At 44.9% G+C, this 20302-nt stretch overlaps 2 long non-coding RNA genes across 4 annotated transcripts in view; one reads left to right on the forward strand and one right to left on the reverse strand.

Moving 5' to 3' along the window:
• Positions 1 to 497: 497 nt before the first annotated feature.
• LOC309370031 lies at positions 498 to 19551 on the reverse strand. Its single transcript, XR_014168372.1, has 2 exons — positions 19105 to 19551; positions 498 to 943 (listed from the first exon to the last, which is right to left on the reverse strand). It is a non-coding gene; the product is annotated as an uncharacterized lncRNA (long non-coding RNA).
• A 2-nt stretch (positions 19552 to 19553) lies between these two features.
• LOC309370011 overlaps positions 19554 to 20302 on the forward strand; it is a 41728-nt gene continuing 40979 nt past the window's right edge. For 2 of the 3 annotated variants that reach the window (XR_014168348.1, XR_014168349.1), the window contains exon 1: positions 19554 to 19720. This is a non-coding gene — a long non-coding RNA (uncharacterized lncRNA). Of the gene's footprint in view, positions 19750 to 20302 lie in introns of all 3 variants that reach the window. The other variant, XR_014168350.1, reaches the window with a different exon arrangement.

Below are 20302 nucleotides of genomic sequence, written 5' to 3' on the forward strand. Positions count from 1 at the left end.
AGTTGTGCACATCACATCACAATTTGATTTCTGAACTTTAAATGAGGACTAATCTATCTGCATCGTATTATGCCTGTGGCACTGAAGCCAATAAACTGAGTGCCTGTGTGTTCACAAATACACCAGCTGCTTATGGAACACAGTATATGTAGTATTGCTTCTCTGAGGGAAGGGGGAATCATCAGTTTAGCTGGGATTATAACAATGAACAGGTCCTAGAGATAGGGTAGCTTCATGAGGCAGCCTGAGATTGGAAAGAGGTCCGGCAGGTCAGGAAGCTAAGGGAGCATGGTGTCCAATGGCAAAGTAGTTGAAGATGAGCAAAATGGACTGAGGAACAAGAGACTGAAGGATATCAGTGAAAAAGAAAGTCTGAGAGGAGGAGCAAAGAAATGGGGAATTTGGAGCAGTCCACATAGTCCTTGAACTCACCATCCATTTTTTTTAAAAAAGGCTTCAACTATCATTGATACAGAGGTGTATTGGTACCTTTGAAATGCTCCAGAAGAATTGGAATTTATTTACTTACTTAATCATTAGCATTTCTAAGTAGTGAACTGCTTCAAAAAGCTGTCAATTGGCCTATCTCCAGCGCTATGCCCACAATTAAAAACAATTAAAAGTCTGCATCCAGATAATCCAAATTCTGTACCAAGAGAAGCTGGATTCTGTAAACTGCGTGACTTCTACCATCTATGTGAATGATACAAATGTTCATAGTTTCCTCTTATTTTGTATAGGTTGTTCTTGTTTTGCTGGCCATGGAATCAGTCAGCCATCTGGCTTCAGGTTTTTCAGTAAACCCATGCACTTTCAAGTATATATATTTGAAACAATAAGGTCTAGAAATTTGGCGTTCTAATAAAACAATGTTGAACTTTTCAGGAAGCATTCCATGCCCACATCATTGGGTGGTTTGGGAGTTTCTCCATTTGGGGTTCCCCTGCAAAAACATAACAAAAACCCTTTACACTTCTGAAAACTTTGAAGTTTTCCCAAGGACCAAAACTGCGCTATCCATTCTCAAGAGGGATGTAAGGAATCATTCTCAGAAAATAAATTTGCTCTTATTATATAGTGGGCTTTCTTGGCGTTTGGTCCTCAGATATTGTTGGACTGCAACTTCCATCATTCCTGACCATTGACCATTTTGGCTGGAGACTCAAGGTGGGGAAAGTCTGCTATTTAATAACACTCTGGATCTCTCAGTCCTTTAGATAAGCCTCATGTCTCCTGGCTTTATCTTTCTCACCCCCTAAGTGGTTTTAAATGCAATTTAACTCCTTTATCTCATACTATTTCCTTCCTATTAATCATTGCTGGCCAAAGTGTTATAGGTAGCCCCAAAATTTCTTTGTCTTTTGCAATTAAGATATATCATCCTAATGTGCTTCGTGTCTGTTTATTGGCAAAGATGTAACATACTTCCCTGAACTGACACTCCTTCACAAAAGCTAGTGGGAGAAAAAATTCCAAACAAAAAAACAACTGACTTATTTTCTGATTCTTGTACATTAATGCGAATAGTGTGTAATTCTAGTGAAAAGACTTGAGCTAAACCTGTATGAAACCTATAGGAAGCTTTGTGACTTCTGGATTCTTTCACGGTATGTAATCCACAAGACACATTAGGAAAACCCACTGAGTAAATCCAGAACTTCTGCTTGCTTCAGGAAGGTGAAGCTTGGACAAAATGTCAACAAATGGTAAGAAATCACACTTACAACACTGAGTCCCCCCTTGAGAAACCTTTTCCTATTCAGCAACTGTTTTGCCTGTTGGTCTTTGATTATCCATGCAGGTTCCATACAGATATAGCCAGTAACACTTATGGAACTTGGTTATATAGATACAGCTTACTTGGAGGGCATTTAATGCGGGCCTGCAGAAGACCTCTAGGGAATATAGGGAATCTGGAGTTCGTTACTATATTGCACTAATGGACACAATTGCTAATATTGCTAATTCACTGACACAATGCAGCACACGGGGACTTTGATATATGTAACATTTTCAATATATTCCTCAGTACAGTTGATTAATATATTCCCAGCCCAAAGGGTTGTATGCAATTGTGTCTTTGCCAGGAATTTTTTTTTTGGGGGGGTGGAATTCAATTTTGTTCACATTTTAATTTGAATTTCTCAAAAGATGAACAGAAAAGCAGCTATCCTTCATCATTCACACTTCTCCAAATTTTCTAATGTAGCTCTCCAAACAAAAGATGTGTACACAGTTACATATGCTAGGGAAAGTGTGGTAAAAATGCATAAGCGGAAATAATATATTAAAAATGCATGATAGTTGATAAAACTGCTTGCCAAAATGTATATATCTGAGAAATGTGCACTGAGTTATGGCCCTTCTCCTATTTTCAAATTATTATTTTTTTTTTAAAAAAAATGAAATAGATTTTTCTACTTGGGGGCCATGCACATTTATTATTATATTTTATTTCAAATTATGCTGCTGTTTCACTAAAAAATAAAATTGGCTTACAATAAGTAAACATAAAGGCATATTGTGCAAAAAATGGCAGCAGGCAGACAGCAATAAAACTTAAGCTAAAGGTAAGTAAAAGATGTTGGAGAGTCTTAAAACTAAAACCAGAGGCTAGTTTCATCAAAACAGGAATAGAGTCAGCTGCTCCAAACCTTTACGAATAGAAAGATCTTAACCTGCCATCATAAAGCTTTGATGTCTGGTGAGGACACTTCATAAATTAGGTGGCACCACCACTGGGCAGACCCTGTCTCCCTGGTTGCTGCATGCCTGACCTCTGCTGGCGCAGGCACCCAGAAGGTATTTGAAGCAGAGAGGACTATTCTCTCTCTCTCTCTCTCTCCCCCCTTCTGCTTACTTCTTTGACCATAATGAGGGATTCATTAACAAGCCTCCACACTGATTCTTTGGCTCATAATCTTTTCCTCTCTCTCTTTGCTTCAGGTAATTCCTAACATTTTTACTTTTGAATATCTCCTTTTTTGAAGTGTTATATTTTAGTAAGGTCCCCCCAACGGTGAGGCTGTCCAAAGTAATTATTCTAAGGTCGTAGTTAACAAGAAGTCGAAGCGCTGCACTTAAATCCTTAAAGCGAGATGGAAACCTGGAAAGAGGAGGCCTTTTACAAATAAAAAAGTCAATCTAATGGCCAGTTCTGTATCTGAGAAAACCCTCGTCTTGTCACTTCAGAATCTATCAGCATCTAAGGCCTGTTCTATTTCCTCAGACACCATCGGACTTAAAATCAGATTACAAATTACATAATTTTTGCCCTCTTAAGCAAGCACAATTTACAGTAAATTGTACAATGGAAAGCCTGACAGATCTTTAACTAAACTGTTGAGAATGTAATGCTGTAATTTGAAGGTTCCTTGGCTTTGTAAACATGCCTGTTATATCTCAGATTCGGGGGGGGGGGGAGAGAGAGAGCTGGCATCCTTCTAGATGTGCAAACACTATTTTCATGAATAAATATAATGTACTTACAGCACAATTCTGTGCATGTTTACTGAGAAGTATGTTCCACAGAATTCCATGGTGTTTAACTTGGAAGCAAGTCCCACTGCATTCAATGCGATTTTAAAAAGTTAGTGCCACCAGGCATTAAAGGCTCTACGGCTAAGGATGGCATACTCTAGCATGCTACACACAATATTTGAAAGGGAGCTAAAGCATCAATCTCAGACCATGTCATTACGGAGGAGGCAGGTTTAGTCGTTGTCTGAGGACTATCCCTGCCTCTGGGTCTGGTCCTGACCGGATGAATACTAGAATCAGCAAGGGATACCCACATGACCTGAAAGTGTTGCTGTGCAATGCCAGGTCAATGATTCATAAGACCACTGCCATCCATGACTTGATCATGGATGGAGGACTTGACCTGGCATGTGTAACAGAGACTTGGTTGGATGAAGCAGATGGGCCTGTCCTTGCCGCTGCTTGTCCACCAGGTTTCTCTTACGCACAGCAACCCAGGTCATGTGGGCGGGGAGGGGGGGTTGCAGTGATTTTTAGGAAGTCATTAGTTTGCACCAGGCGTCCTATTGGGAAGACCCAGTTTTCTGAGTGCATGTTCTGGAAGTTGGGCAATAGGGGCAGTACAGGATTCCTTTTGGTGTACCGACCTCCCCGCTGCACCAAGGATTCCCTGCCCGAGCTGCTTCAGGTCGTGGCGGATGTTCTCCTGGAGACACCTAGCTTGGTCGTCCTAGGGGATTTTAACATCCATGCCGACACGACCTTACAAGGGACCGCTCGGGACTTCGTGGAAAGCATGGCCTCCATGGGGCTGTCCCTGAATAAGTCTGGCCCAACCCATAGCCGTGGACATGCCTTGGACCTGGTGTTTACCTCTACGGATGTTGGTGATCTGACACTAAGTAAAAGTGAAACGAAAGAAGTGCCATGGTCAGACCACTTCCTGGTGCAACTAGACTTCTCTGCGACCCATCCCCTCTGCAGGGAGGTGGGACCGATTCGGATGGTCCGCCCCCGCCACTTAATGGATCCAAATGGTTTCCAGAGAGTGGTAGGGGATGCTTTATCCCATGTTGATGGCCTTTCAGCCGATTCCCTGGTGGCCCGCTGGAATGTGGAGTTAACCAGGGCTATTGACTGTTTGGCTCCGAAGCGCCCTCTCCGATTGCATGAAGCCCGGAGAGCCCCGTGGTTTTCCACAGATCTGAGGGCAATGAAACAATCGTTGAGACGGCTAGAGCGCCGGTGGCGGATAACTCATTCTGAATCTGACCGGACACGGGTTAGAGCTCAACGTCGAGCCTACCAAGTGGCGATAGCGACGGCGAAGACTTTCTTCACCGCCTCTATTGCATCTGCAGAAAACAGCAGCAGGAGACTCTTTCAGGTGGTTCACAATCTAGCGGAACCACCTGTAACATCGGGGCCCAGTACGGGCCACATGTTCTCCTGCAATGATTTTGCAAATTTTTTTTGCAGATAAAATCGCTCAGATTCGGGAAGAAGTAGACTCCACCGTGGGAGCAGGGCCGGGGCGGGAGAGTGCTAGAGTCCTGTCTGGTCAAGTTGTGTGGGATCAATTTCAATCTGTTACCTCCGAGGATGTGGACAGGCTGCTTGGACGAGTGAAGCCAACCACCTGTCTCCTGGATCCTTGCCCATCCTGGCTTATAAAAGCTAGCCGGGAAGGACTGGGCGATGGGCTTCGTGGGGTGGTGAATGCTTCCCTCCGTGAGGGAGCCTTCCCAGACCCGCTGAAAGAGGCGGTTATCAAACCGCTTCTTAAAAAACCATCTTTAGATGCGGCCACGATGGCCAATTATCGCCCAGTCTCAAACCTTCCATTCTTGGGCAAGGTGATTGAGCGAGTGGTTGCTGAACAACTCCAGGCACGCCTGGAAGAAGCGGACCATTTGGATCCCTTCCAGTCGGGATTCAGGCCTCATCATGGGACTGAAACTGCCTTGGTCGCACTGGTTGATGATCTCCGGCGGGCTAGGGACAAAGGTGAGAGCTGTTTCCTAGTTCTGCTGGATCTCTCAGCGGCGTTTGATACCATCGACCATGACATCCTTCTGGACCGTCTTGAGGGGCTGGGAGCTGGGGGCACTGTCATACAGTAGTTCCGCTCCTTCCTCCTGGGCCGTGTTCAGAAAGTGGTGGTGGGGGATGAGTGTTCAGACCCCTGGCCGCTCACTTGTGGGGTGCCTCAGGGTTCTGTCCTCTCCCCCATGCTTTTCAACATCTACATGCAGCCGCTGGGAGGGATCATCAGGAGGTTTGGGCTGGGTGTTCATCAGTATGCAGATGATACCCAGCTCTACCTCTCTTTTAAATCAGAACCAGTGAAGGCGGTAAAGGTCCTGTGTGAGTGTCTGGAAGCGGTTGGAGGATGGATGGCGGCTAACAGATTGAGGTTGAATCCTGACAAGACAGAAGTACTGTTTTTGGGGGACAGGAGGCGGGCAGGTGTGGAGGATTCCCTGGTCCTGAATGGGGTAACTGTGCCCCTGAAGGACCAGGTGCGCAGCCTGGGAGTCATTTTGGACTCACAGCTGTCCATGGAGGCACAGGTCAAATCTGTATCCAGGGCAGCTGTTTACCAGCTCCATCTGGTACGTAGGCTGAGACCCTATCTGCCTGCGGACTGTCTTGCCAGAGTGGTACATGCTCTGGTTATCTCCCGCTTGGACTACTGCAATGCGCTCTACGTGGGGCTACCTTTGAAGGTGACCCGGAAACTACAACTAATCCAGAATGCGGCAGCTAGACTGGTGACTGGGAGTGGCCGCCGAGACCATATAACACCGGTCTTGAAAGACCTACATTGGCTCCCAGTATGTTTCCGAGCACAATTCAAAGTGTTGGTGCTGACCTTTAAAGCCCTAAATGGCCTCGGTCCAGTATATCTGAAGGAGCGTCTCCTCCCCCATCGTTCTGCCCGGACACTGAGGTCCAGCTCCGAGGGCCTTCTGGCGGTTCCCTCCCTGCGAGAGGCCAAGTTGCAGGGAACCAGGCAGAGGGCCTTCTCGGTGGTGGCGCCCACCCTGTGGAACGCCCTTCCAGCAGATGTCAAGGCGATGGACAACTACCTGACATTCAGAAGACATCTGAAGGCAGCCCTGTTCAGGGAAGTTTTTAATATGTGACATTTTAGTGTATTTTTCATTTCTGTTGGAAGCCGCCCAGAGTGGCTGGGGAAACCCAGCCAGATGGGCGGGGTACAAATAATAAATTATTATTATTATTATTATTATTATTATTATTATTATTATTATTCCATCCATCCATCCATCCATCCATCCACATCCCTCAAGCAGTTCAGAGCAGCATAAATGTTCCCTTCTTTCACCCTCACAACAGCCTTGTGAGGTAGGTTAGGGTGGGAAATGGCACCCAGTGAGTTTTGTGGCACAGCAGACACTGAAGACTTGGGGTTCATCCACACTTCTGAGGAGGGAGACCTCCTTTCCTTGTCCCACCCTCATAACTTCTCTGACTCCCCTCCCAACTTCACTTAGCAAACAGGGACTTGCCGGTGCTGGCCCAATGAAATGGCTATGTAACAGCTAGCAGGTGGGGCAGGCAAAAGAGAGGACACTAGGCAGGCTGTAGCATTGAGACCACCAAAAACAATCCAAAAGTCCACACCAAGACACTTACGGAGACAATGCCTGAAGAAATCTCATAAGCCAGAAGGTTGTCGAGAAGGATTTCCAAGTGGACAGAGCAATGATCACTACCATGCACAGCTCTCATTGCTAGTTGGAAAAAACACTAATTTGTTCAAAATGATTTGAACAAAACACACACATATATATGTGGTTGTGCAATTTGGAAGTGAATTACAAAGGATTAAAAAAAAAGGAAAAGAATAGAAGATCCATTATAATGAAATGACTGTATTAACTCATTTTACTCGCTCGTCAGCCAGTGTTTATAGAAGAAGATACAGTTATATGAAAAACAGCTTTTAGTGCTGTATCTGTACCTGCTTTATGGAACATTTGTGTTGCAGCAAAATATCAATTACTCCATACACTGCAGCTGATAAGTGCTTTTATAGCTGCCCCTATTACTGAAACACAGTTAAAAGTTAAAACCTCACTCCCAGTCTAGCCCCAGTTTCAGCAAAAAGGAACTCTGCTCTGCTTTTAAGGAAAGTTTGGGATATCTAAGAGTGTGATCCAACACACAAAGAGCAAGTAAAACCCATCCCTAGTCACAACTGACTTAAATCCTGTCCCGTTATTTCAATGGGATTAAAGCATGACTTAATGTCCCTGGATTAAGTTTGAAGCATTTTAGTTATCAAGTGCTATGTGTGTAGAATGGAGCTTTGATCAACCTCTTTCCCAAAGCTCCAGTATAACTTGTTTGTGGGCTACATTGTTAGCATGAAATTCTCCAGTGAAGATAAGCAAATAGAATACTACATTTGCTTTATCGCTACAAATATGTCTCAGCTGGAATTATTTTCTAGATAGAGTAATTAAGTAGATCAGCCAAAAACATTCAAGAGGTTGGGGGCATCTTGCAGATAAGTTTATTTGAACCATAGAATTATAGTTGGAAGAGTCCACAAGACTCACCTAGTCCAGCCTCCTGCAATGCAGGAATTTGTTGCCCAATGTGGGGCTCAACTCTAGACCCTGATATTAAGAGTCTCATGCTCTACCAAATGAGCTACCTACTAGCACAATGCAGGAGGCTAATGATTGGATCTATTGATGTTTAAATAAATAAATAAATAAATAAATAAATATAATAATTATACCTCGCCCATCTGGCTGGGTTTCCCCAGCCAGTCTGGGCGGCTTCCAACAAAATATTAAAATACAGCAATGCATCAAACATTAAAAGCTTCCCTAAACAGGGCTGCCTTCAGATGTCTTCTAAAAGCCTGGTAGTTGTTGTTCTCTTTGACATCTGGTGGCATTCCACAGGGCGGGTGCCACTACTGAGAAGGCCCTCTGCCTGGTTCCCTGTAACTTGGCTTCTTGCAGTGAGGGAACCACCAGAAGGCCCTTGGAACTGGACCTCAGTGTCTGGGCTGAACAATGGGGGTGGAGATGCTCCTTCACATAAAGCCCTTCCATGAAAAATCCTAGCAATGCAATTATATGTAAGTCTGCTAAGAAGGAAGTTTCCATAAAGTTCACGAAAGCGGGTATTGGATTGCAGCCTGTACAACTTCAGTTTATATGGATTCATTTACTCCCGTTCACATTTTGCCACTGACAATTAAGTGCTTTGCAATTTGTCACTTTGTAATCACAGTGACATGGACTATGAAACTATAGTTATTTAAATATTGAGATAGTGAATGACTAAAGGCAAATTACAAATGGCAATAATGAGTTTTAACAAATAACGAGTTTTAACAAATGATCAACCACAGATTACACATTAATTTGTGTTGATGAATAGTGAAGATGTGTAGGTTTATAATCACTTCCCTGTGAGATTTATTGAACGGAAGCAGTGTTTCTTCAATTAATCCTCATTCTTAGAAATGAATAAACTGTGTAAGTGCAGAAATTGTGGGGAATTATTTCCAACACCAGTTTTAAGGCGAGGTGTCTGGAATTCCCTTGTTTTCAGGTTCGGTTCTACATTTGAAATTCATTCTTGCTTTTTCTGTTGTTGCTAGAGGCATCCTCAGTTTTACTTACTGTATACCGCTTTACATTTTAACAGAAATATCTAAAAGTGGATATATCAATTAGTCAACACGTGGGCATCAGAAGCAAAACTAGCCCTGGGCACACAGTGTTGGGGGCAGAGACAGCAGTATGACCCCACAAGGAACTGTCTTGTGCACAAGTAACACATGAAAAGGGCTTTACAGTTCTATATATAAAAACAGTTCCTGTCCTATGTGCAGGGGTCAGCAAACTTTTTCAGCAGGGGGCCAGTCCACTGTCCCTCAGACCTTGTGGGGGGCCAGACTATATTTTGGAAAAAAAATATGAATTCCTATGTCCCACAAATAACCCAGAGATGCATTTTAAATAACAGGACACATTCTACTCATGTAAAAACACGCTGATTCCTGGACCGTCCAGATTTAGAAGGCAACCCGGGCCTTAGTTTGCCCACCCCTTTATGTGAGCAACTGAGGATATACCTTAGAATCCTAGGAATTTTAGAAGCAGGTGAACAAGTGCTGAAGGACTTCCTGGAGAACTGGAAGTTTGAAAACCAAAGGAGTGTTAATGCTTTTCCCTTTTCCTGCTCCGTGGCTAAAAGCTCATTGTCATAATCTTTTATTCCACCTGACTGGGCAATCAGTGAATCATTTGACCAATGATTCAGTCCAATTCCCTTTTCTCCTCTCAAGCAAATATGATGATTTATATACAACAGGAACCATGGATATGGACCTTTCCCTTCCTCACAACTCTATGCCTTCATGGCTAATTATCTTTCTTGCACTTAATGCATGGGGGCATACACAAAATCTGGAGGTATATTTTCCTGACTTGTTTTCTTCAATACCTTCCAGAACCATGGGGAGGCATTCTCTCTACAATTGCAGCATGGCTAATTTAGCATTGTCTAACTGTGTCCCGCTCTCTCCTTTACCCAGCCAATCAAGGCTACAGGAAGGAACCATGATTTCCAAACAACATATATTGTGATCCCTTTGCTGGCCCTATTTAGCACACAACATCCCTGGGCAGCTACTAGGAGCCTAGCAGGGTCCACTGATGCTTGCCTAGGTCCCCCTTTCAATGTGTTTTTCTCGTGCTTCAGCCAAGTGGCTGGGCTTAGGCTTTTAAACTAGCCTAGTTCTGCCTAGGCTCTTGCACCAGATAATCCCAGGCCTCATCTGCACCATACATTTAAAGCAATATCATACCATTTTGAACAGTCATGACAATTCTCAGAGCAGCTGAACAATCAATTCTGTTAAGTTGTGGGTGAACATATCAGACGACACAGCGATTCTTCAAACAGCTCTTCTTTATTCCGATGCCAGAACAGAACTGAACTGAAGGCCTCAGTCTGCCTGCTTATATAGAGCTCCAGTACCTTGTTACTGTAACAACTTTCTAAAACTATCCAATCACTGAACGTTACTTTCGATCCTTCATTTGCATAACTATCTACAGTATCCCCCTGCTGGCCCAGGGTGAGAACTTCAGTACATAACAAATTCCTCTTCCCAGGGAACTCTGGGAATTGTAGCTCCTTGAAGGGAAAGGAAGTCTCCTAAGAACGTTCAGCACCTTTACAAAGTACAGTCATACCTCACGATACGTCCGCTTCATGTTACGTTCTTTCAGGTTACGTCCTGCGGCGACCCGGAAGTACCAGAAAGGGTGACTTCCGGGTTTTGCTGCTCGTGCAGAAGCACAAAATGGCGTCACGCACATGCGCAGAAACGGCGAATCACAATCCGCATGTGTGCAGACGCGCTGCTGCGGGTTGTGCTCTTTTCATGTTGCGAAACAGGCCTCTAGAACAGATCTCGTTCGCAACCAGAGGTACCACTGTACAGTCTCCAGAATTCTTTATGGGGAATCTATGACTGTTAAGGTAGCATAAGAAAGCTTTAAATCTAAAGCACAGGTAAGGCCCATCCCAGCTTTTTCCAAGTTTCTCTCTAAGCTTTATATTTCACATGTAAAGTGACTAAATTGTGAAAGACCAGGATTGGTCTAACCACACTCCCATGATGTCACTAGACCAACATTAGCTAATCCCAACACTCATGGCAAACTCATGGCCAGCAACAGTTGGGCAACCCCAAACCACATGCAGCTTCAGAAAGGCCAGCAGCCTCTTCTTGTTTCCTTTGACAGGATGTGGAGGTTGTCCACCTGCAACATCTGTGGTCCAGGCAGGCAATTAATTACTGCCTCTGCCTTTGCACCTGCACTAGAGTAACCCTGACTAGTATCTGTCCTCCCTTGAGATGTTGTTGCTGCCCATATATTAACAAGGGGTAGGATCAGTGTGGTAGAGGACCTCACCTCTACAGCATGGGCATAGGTGGTGGATGCATCTAACATAGTGTATTCAATTTTCAAAACATATCTCTCTCTCCCTCTCCCCCCCAGCACTCTCATATGTCCACAGTTTGGGAATCACTGCTGCTGTGTACACTTCTGCAATTTAGTCCCTGTCCACAGGCTCACAATCTAATATATATGATACAAATGGATAACAGGGTGAAGAAAACAATGTCCCTCTTCAACACTAATCTAAGCAAATTATGGCAATGCTACTCTTCCTGAAAGGCAAGTGTTAAGTGTTATGCGAAGAAAAAATAACAAATGATCCCTGCTGCAGAAAATGGCAACAGCTAACTCCTAAATTCATCCCTTCAGTTGCATGACTATCTGCATGGACAAAGTGTTATGCTTGCCAGTGTTCTTGCTGTTCGTGTGATGATTTAGACAGGCACTCTGGCCTCATAGAATGCATTTATACGGCTCTTTCTGTTCTAAGGGCGTGTAGAATTTAAAACAGAAAACTCTGAAAAGTTTTGCCAGTATGTTATAGTACACTGATCATTGGATGAACATACATCCCAGCTCACCAATGAAACATAAATTGGCCCAGAAAATATGTCTTTGTTTTACAGCTTTCTTTCCCATTTTTTGACCACAGAAATACTCCTATTACTTGGTTTTAATTGCCCATTGGAAAAAATAAAATGCAGAGATTTGCCACACACTGTAGTTGTAATGATGAACTGAAGTGAGGGTGGAGCTGTAAAGTGAATGAAATAAACAGTAATTAATATAATGTATTGCAGAACTTGGGTGTGCTATCCAATTTTCATGAAAAATCTGGGGAAATACAACTTTCCCTAAGATTTTCTTCATGGAAATCAGACCTTTACCCAAAAAGTTAATCCAGACTTCTTTGGACTATTTACCTGTGCTGAATTCAATTAATGAGTGAGGTGAAAATATAGCAAAATATCTAAATAAATCTGTACTGTGAATAAGTCACCAATGAAATTAACATTTGCCTACCCTTTTTACATCAGAATGATCTTCACAACCAAGCTAATGCAACCCGTGAATGGTGATTGATTTTCTCCTGCTTTGTGTTTCCATAGAATTAAGTGGAAAGGTAATCCTGCTTGCCCTTTTAATTTGCGAACCTGGGAGGTGTAAAGGGTGATCGGATGCAGAGAATAGGCTCCTGTGCGGTAAAGAGCAAGGAGTCATTGCAGCTGACAGACTCTGGCATGATTCGCTTCTGTACACATCACACTGGAACTGTTAAATCACAATCTGAATCTTGACTGAGTAAACAATCCCTTAACATGCTTTCGAAATAATTGCTCACTGAAAATCTACATTCTCGTGACACTTCCCAGTGCTATAAATTCAGTAACTCCAAAGCCACAGAGACAATTGCTTGATGTTTTTACACAATGATTGCCCTAGCTGTATCTCCAAGAGCTGTTCTAAGAGCCACCGGAGACCAAAGAATAAGATTTGCTGTGTTTAAGAGTGGCCCTGAAGAAAATGCTAATTGGAGATGCCTTGAATCTAATATAGCACACTTCTGCCTACCCAGAGATTTTCTCTCTGTTTCCTATACTGGCCCTTTCGGACTTTCTCTTTCCTCTTCCTCCTCCATTTAAAGCCCTATAAGGATTGGGACCTGGATATCCAAAAGTCCTTCAACTCACACAAAAAACCATCTGCATCAGTGTTAGAAACTCAGACGTATAGGTGCCAAATGCTAGGTAAACCAAGGTTACAGTCACCAAAATGGAATGTCTAGCTGCCATTTTGGGGCAAGAGGGCTCTAATGTATTATTTTTCAAACAACGGACTGACTGCGATTGATTCTCAGTTAAACATCCGGCTAGTTCAGATGAAAGCCTTGAGCTGGGTTAAGAGCTTTGAGAACTTAAAGAAGAAAAGCCACTTGATTAAGTGAAGACAAGCTGCACCAATTAACTGTAACGTTGTTCACTGCTCCTGCTCAGGTGGCCCAGAAAAAGCATTTTGATTCCTGAAATTCATCCCAATTGTGCAGAGAAAATATAACTGATAGAATTCTACAGGATGGGGTATTAGTGTGTGAAACTAATGATCCCCAGGCACGCACCTCCAGACGATGGAGATGTCAGGTAACATCCTTGCACCCAGGCATCTTCACTTGGCCTCAAGTAGTCAATAAAAGGTAAAGGTACCCCTGCCCCTAAGGGCCAGTTGTGTCCGACTTTAGGGTTGTGCGCCCATCTCACTTAAGAGGCTGGGGGCCAGTGCTGTCCGAAGACACTTCTGGGTCACGTGGCCAGCGTGACGAAGCTGCTCTGGCAAGCCAGACCAGCGCAGCACACGGAAACGCCATTTACCTTCCCGCTATAAAGCGGTATCTATTTATCTACTTGCACTTAGGGGTGCTTTCGAACTGCTAGGTGGGCAGGAGCTGGGACCGAAAGACGGGAGCTCACCCCGCCGCGGGGATTTGAACCGCCGACCACACGATCGGCAAGTCCTAGGCACTGAAATATGAAATGCGCCTCACAACTGGCTAATTACGAACACTGGTTCCTGGTTATTCCTTTCCAGCTGTGGATGGAAGTTACAATCACCAGATGTGATAGGATGGCCCTATTCACCTGTCAAAGTGGTTTGCAGAGGTTTGGCCACTTCTGGATCTGTCTTGGGGGCCAGATCCACTTCTCCACCCTGCAATACAGCAAATGCACTTGCCACATGCCCCCAATGTCTGTTTTGGGGGGGTGTAATCTGGCCCGGTGGTCGGTTTAATCTGGCCCCTGTGGCAGTTCATTTCCTGGGGTAAAATCCTAAAAAAACCCTCAACAACTCCAACCCTAAAATCAGCTCAACAACTTCAATCCTAAAAAAAAGGTCAACAACTTTGGTCAGAACTTTGGTTAGCCCGCACAGCTCTTCACTTCATCAAATCTGGCCCTCTTTGGAAAAAGTTTGGACACCACTGGATCCATTAGGCTGTCGTAAATTCCATCAATGCCAACAGGATTTTTGGCAAGATCAAACAGAATGTGGGACACTCTTCCAAGACAAGCCACACTGATTATTGCTTGACTTTTATACACCAGCGTGTATTATCAGGGATCACCTTCATTTCAGCCAGTCGGATTTCTTAAAGTGGAAAGAAAAATGGGTCAGCCGCTTATTCAAATCCCCAACCTTCTGAAAAGACTCTCTCCCTTTCAGTAAAGGAGCTCAGGAGGTACGTAATGGTCTTAGTGCTATGGGTGGTAATCGGACATCATTCAAACTTTGTGAAGATGTGCTATTAGAATGCTAATTCCTGTCTCCTGTTAGAAACCGCCCCAGAACAATTCATTAAATGATTTTAGTTTTGTGCTTAGGAACAATAATCCTGCAGAAATTCTGGTTATTAAAATATGCAGGAAGGACAGGATATAAGATGGATAAAAGAAAATATGAAATATGTGTGCAATCTAATGTATCTCGGGAATGTTCCCCCTCCACACAATTTGTGGATTTCAGGATTCAAAGAGTAAGGCTGTAATCCTGCACATGTTAATTAGGGAGCAGGCCCAAAAAACTGCATGGGCTTTACTTTTCAGGAAACCTGCTGAAGGATTAGGCTGAGCACCCAGACACTAGCAAGCTTCCAAGTTGCACAGAACCCTTTTTCTTCCAGAAAGAATTCCTGCCTGAAGACCTTGTGTCAGCTAAACAGCTGGTTTCATACAAAATGAAATACTATACAAATAAAATACAAACGATAAAGGAACATACTAGGTCAGACTATTTGTCCTTCTCATGCCACATTCACACGGTACATTTAGACCACTCTGACAGCACTTTAAACAGTCATGGCTTCCCTCTAAGAATTCTGGGAGCTGTGGTTTGTTAAGGGTGCTGAGAGTTGTTAGGTGAGCCCTAGAGCTACAATTTGCAGAGTGGTTCAACAATCAATCCCTAATCACAGGGTGAATGTGGACTGAGTCCAGTATTATCTGTGGAAGTAACAGAACGTTGTACGAATAGCAGCAACTCTCCAAGGGGTCAGGCAGAGGCCTTTCCCCATCTCTTGCTACCTGGTCCTTCTAAGTGGAGATGCCAGAGATTAACTTGGAACCTTCTGTGTGCTCCGATACTGAATTACAGTCTTTCCCCCAAAACATGGCTGTCCCGATATTAGCAAGGTGGAATTTGACTTTACAGAACATCCTAAGCAACAGATACAATGCCAACTGGTGAGTTTGGGCTCGTGTGGGGATATTTAGTGTCCTTGTCAAAGATTCACTAAATGTGAAGATTAAAAAGATGGGAAGATAGGGGAGATGCAGCAGGGGTGTGTGCGCGCCATCATTCTACTCGCTCACCATTTGTTGGAGGGCAAACTTCTGAAGCAAGAAGTCTCCCCATGAGTTTTGGAATCGTGGTTTTCCAGGGTTCTAAAATGTGCAGGGAGCCAACAGCAGCACAGGAACTGTCAGTCACTCTCCAACAATAGTGACACGGGGGGAGGAGGGAAGCTGGCACATTTGTCCCCCCCCCCGCCCCCCATTGTGCATTGAAATAATAATAATAATAATAATAATAATAATAATAATAATAATAATAATAATAATAATAATAATTTTATACCCCGCCCATCTGGCTGAGTTTCCCCGGCCACTCTGGGCGGCTCCCAATCAAATGTTAAAAACAGTACAGATGTTAAAATGTAATGTTAAAAACCTCTACAGACTTAGCGATTGCCTGAAGAGGGATTAAGACACAGTCCTGCCTCTCTACGTAATGACAGAGCTGGATGGTATAGTTACTTCCATTTAACCTAGAATTGTCTACTAGGGCTGGCAGCAGCATGTAGACAGATATCATTCCCACCACTGCCAGGGAATGAATCTGGGACCTTTGGCACACAAAGTAGCTGCTCTACCACTAAGTTATAGTCCTTCCACATAAAGCAGGGGAGTGGGGAGGAAATGTGGCCATCCAGCCCTCTCTCTCTCTGACCCCCCAGGCCACACCCTTCCTCACCAGTTCTACTCTGTGCCCTCTTCCAAATAAGTTTAACTGGCTGGAATGTGTCCACGAATTTTCAGGATTCCTCTTGCCTGCTTGGAAGGAGCCGTGCCTGTATGTCCTCCTACTGTTAGCATATGGGTCCCAGAAGGTTTTCCGCAAGGGATAACAACCCTCAGTCTGAAAAGGGACCCCCCACCCCTGCCATAAAGAGATAGTGTCCCTTAGAACAGCTGCATTGGTGGAGAAAGGGCATCTGGGCACACAGATAACTTGTCAAAAGGAATCATCCACTAAGCAACTGCAGGTGAGATGGAGGGAACGGTGCTCAGAGTCACTGAACTAATGCTAAAGGGCCTCTTGTCCCCAAGCCCAACCTTCTTCCTGTCCCCATCTCATGGTAGCTTGGGAGGTGAAGAAAGGACTCAGCCTTCCTTTGCTTCTATGCCAGCTGTGGTGGGATAAGGGAATGAGTTGCTTCTGATGTAGACTGTGCTCCCACTCAAGCACAACTCTTCTCCCATCCCCTCTGGGCCAAGCCTGCATGTGACGTGCTTTGGTATTCTCTCCCCCAGGACCAGATTTGAAGTTTTGGTGGGTTTGCAAGTGTATTAAGTCTCCGCCATTGCCCTCACCTGATACATCACCCCTTCCCCATTCAGCCCTTTTGATGTCCACACACATTCCACTCTACACACTTATAAAGGTATCAACATCTTGCCTGTGGCATTTTCAGAATTCTAAAATGATCTCTGCGTGATTATTGCTATTTGCAGGCATTCCCCTTAACCTTGCCTTAAAAATAAAATGTCAGCTTCTTGTTGGAGTGTCACAGCTCCATCCGAAAGGTCACGGGACATATTCTGCTGCCAACTGCACTGGTGGTGCAACACTATTAATTTTGGATTAAGGGCAGAGGTATAAAGGAATGCCATTTGATCTTTGGTGCATATTTATTTGCACGTATCACACAGCACGCAGTGTTTATATTGAAGCTACTTGACACAAACCAGAGACCATCCTGTTGTATTACTCAGGCTTCACAGCAACTTCACAATGACTGACAGCTGGTCCTTGCTTTGCAGTTCACTGTTTGCACGGTCAGGTCCCACACTGCACTGGGTAATATCTGAAATGTGGAGTTGTCATGCAAACTGTCTCTGGTCCCAGATGTTCCCTGTGCAACATAGTAGAAACCTGACCTGCTGCAACAGTAACCATTGCTACCAGATTAACATAAGAACAATCTTTGACTTAATGTGCTCTGAGGTTTTGTATGCTTGTTTACTGAGGATACAGACTTTATACCAAGTTGCTTGTGATGCACAGGGTTATGGCTACGATCCTATGCACACGCACCAGGGATTAAAGCCCTAGTGAATACAATGGGGCATTCAACTTCCAAGCCAACATGCCTAGGATTGCACCGTAAGTATGATTAAATCCTGATCCTTGCACGGATGCCAACAAAATTCATTCTGTAAGGAAGCAGGAATCTAACAGAAACAGAGGGGCAATTTGGAGTCAATATAAACCTAGTAGGAACATTCTTTTGAAAGTTGTGGAAAATAGAACAGGTCTTGCCAGTTTCTTCCCCTTAACTGATTTGTCAAGTCAAAGTTATGGCTTGACTTGGCCTCTACTAGTTGCTAGCAATAAATTGGAACGTTGCTAGAAATAAGCTGGAAAGTTGTCGGCTTGCGGTAGGTCTGTCACTGATTCTGTTAAATGGTGCCTTAGACCTGTTGACAAGAAATATGAGAGGATTCACATGACAGGACTTGTGAGTGCACAAATCTTCTGCAAGCAGATAAATCTGTGGCATCGTTTCAAAGAGGTGTCCTTGGAACAAGCAATCGGTCTTCCTTGTGGACTCTGGTTGTTAAAACTATTGCTTTTAGCAGTAATTAAAGGAGTTGCACTTTCAGCACAGTGTAAACAAGGCATTCCTTCCACATGCACACTCTGTTATAAGAGTTTGGAAAACCACAGATACACTTTCATCGCTCTTTTGGTGAAGCATGGAACAAACTCAGTATCTGAGGCAAAGCATAATAAAATGTCATGTGATAGCAATAAACTTTCCAAAGAATAATGCCTGATCCTAGCAATGGTTAAGTATCTTTAAATGCCATTGACTTCGATGACTGAGTGGAAGAGAGTAGGGTTAAGTATGTGCTTAACTATATGTATATAAAAGAGGACTTAGTTTTGTGCCTATACTCAAATATGATTTTGCATGCATACAAAAATCACAGGATTGCCAGTTATCCTCCAAAAAGCATTAAAGAAAAGAAAAGGTCCTGTTCTATAGCTCTACACACCCACACCCATCCTTGAGTCCCACGTATTTCCTTAGGGCTTGTGAGATTTAGAAATCACATCGTTGGAGTCTATGCCAGAAAACTTTCAGCTCTCTCGTGTAAAATGGGAAGCAAGAGGGATGGAAAAGCCTTTCTCAGAAGGAAAGGGGTGGTGGTGGAAACTTTCCCTCCAGGGACGGTGATAACAAATAATGATAATAAATACAACCAAGGCAGCAGTTTGCATGTGGGCAAGGAGGAAGAAAAACCAAATTTCAGGAGTTGGTAGGGCAGGAGGGGAAAGGGAACAGCATAGAGACGCGTGGAAGGAGGAGGAAACTTACAAGGCGAGAGGAGAAACTTGCAAGGCTTGGCAGGATGCGCTGGAAGTGGCTGTGCAACTGCGGATTTCTCCCTCTCTTCTCTCTCGGACTCTTCTCTGTCTCTCGGCCGGGCTGGGCAGCTCGGCATCCACGAACCTCCACCCTGGGGAAGCCACGCGCGTCTCACCTTCCTGGGTGTGTTGCAGCTACTATTGCTGCTGCGAGAAGGCGGCGGCGGCAGCTGCCTCAGTCCCTTGGGTGGCTGCGCGCAGGACTGTCCTAAGGCTTGGATCCGTTTGGCTTCGCCCCCCTGGATTTATAGCCAGGGCGGCTCCTCGTTGCGCGGCTGCGTTCCCCTCCAGCTCACACTCCACCCGCCCCGCTCCCTCCTGGGAGAGCCCCTAGTTCTGGGCCTCGCTTCTCCCCCCGCCCCACTTCCCCTCCCAACACGTGAATGAATCAGCCTCGGCTCAGACCCGCTTCCTCGCCGCCCCCTCCCCGTCCAGCGCAGCCCAGCAGCGCCGCTAATGAAACCGCTGCCGATGGACACGCCTCCGCCCGTTCCGCTTGTTAACGCCGCCCGAGGCTCCCGCTTCCTGTCCCTACCGCTGCGAGGAAAGGGGTCGATCTGTTTCAGGTGCGCTTTGGATCCCCCACCGCGGTTAGGTCAGGGGACATCTTGTTCTCCATAACTTATTAGAGGGGACGGGGAGAGCGACCAGTGAATAAAGACAGACCCGGAAAGTGCCGTTTGCAAAGTTGGAAAATCCTGCATATTTGTTTCCCACTCGTGTTTGTGTTTCTACCACCCCAGTTGCAAGGAAGGCAGGATGCTGGCGTCGGGGCGCTCGGATCCCTACACGAGTGAAACGCACAGATTTGTAGAAACTGCAGGGAAAGAGCGCAGAAAGAGAAAGTTGCTCACACCTTAAGCTGAGTCCAACACACGCTATGCTGAGCATCCCACGAGAGTCCCGTGGTTTTTGAGGCTCAGCCAGACCTCCCTGACGTAGTAGGGTCTGGGCACTCCATGTGGGTTGTGATCTGCCCATGTATTTCGCGGACCCCGCCACCCACCCCGCCGCCCGGCAGCCTCTGAAGCCCTCCCAACAATGGGTTTGGGAGGGGGAAATCACGCGTCGACGTAGCCTTCATCTGTAGAGGACGGCGCGTGGGCAGGCGGGAATCTCCCGGTGCTGAATGTCTGCATCAGGTTATA

Source organism: Podarcis melisellensis (assembly GCF_964234715.1).
Source record: "Podarcis melisellensis genome assembly, chromosome: 5".
Lineage (NCBI taxonomy): Eukaryota > Metazoa > Chordata > Lepidosauria > Squamata > Lacertidae > Podarcis > Podarcis melisellensis.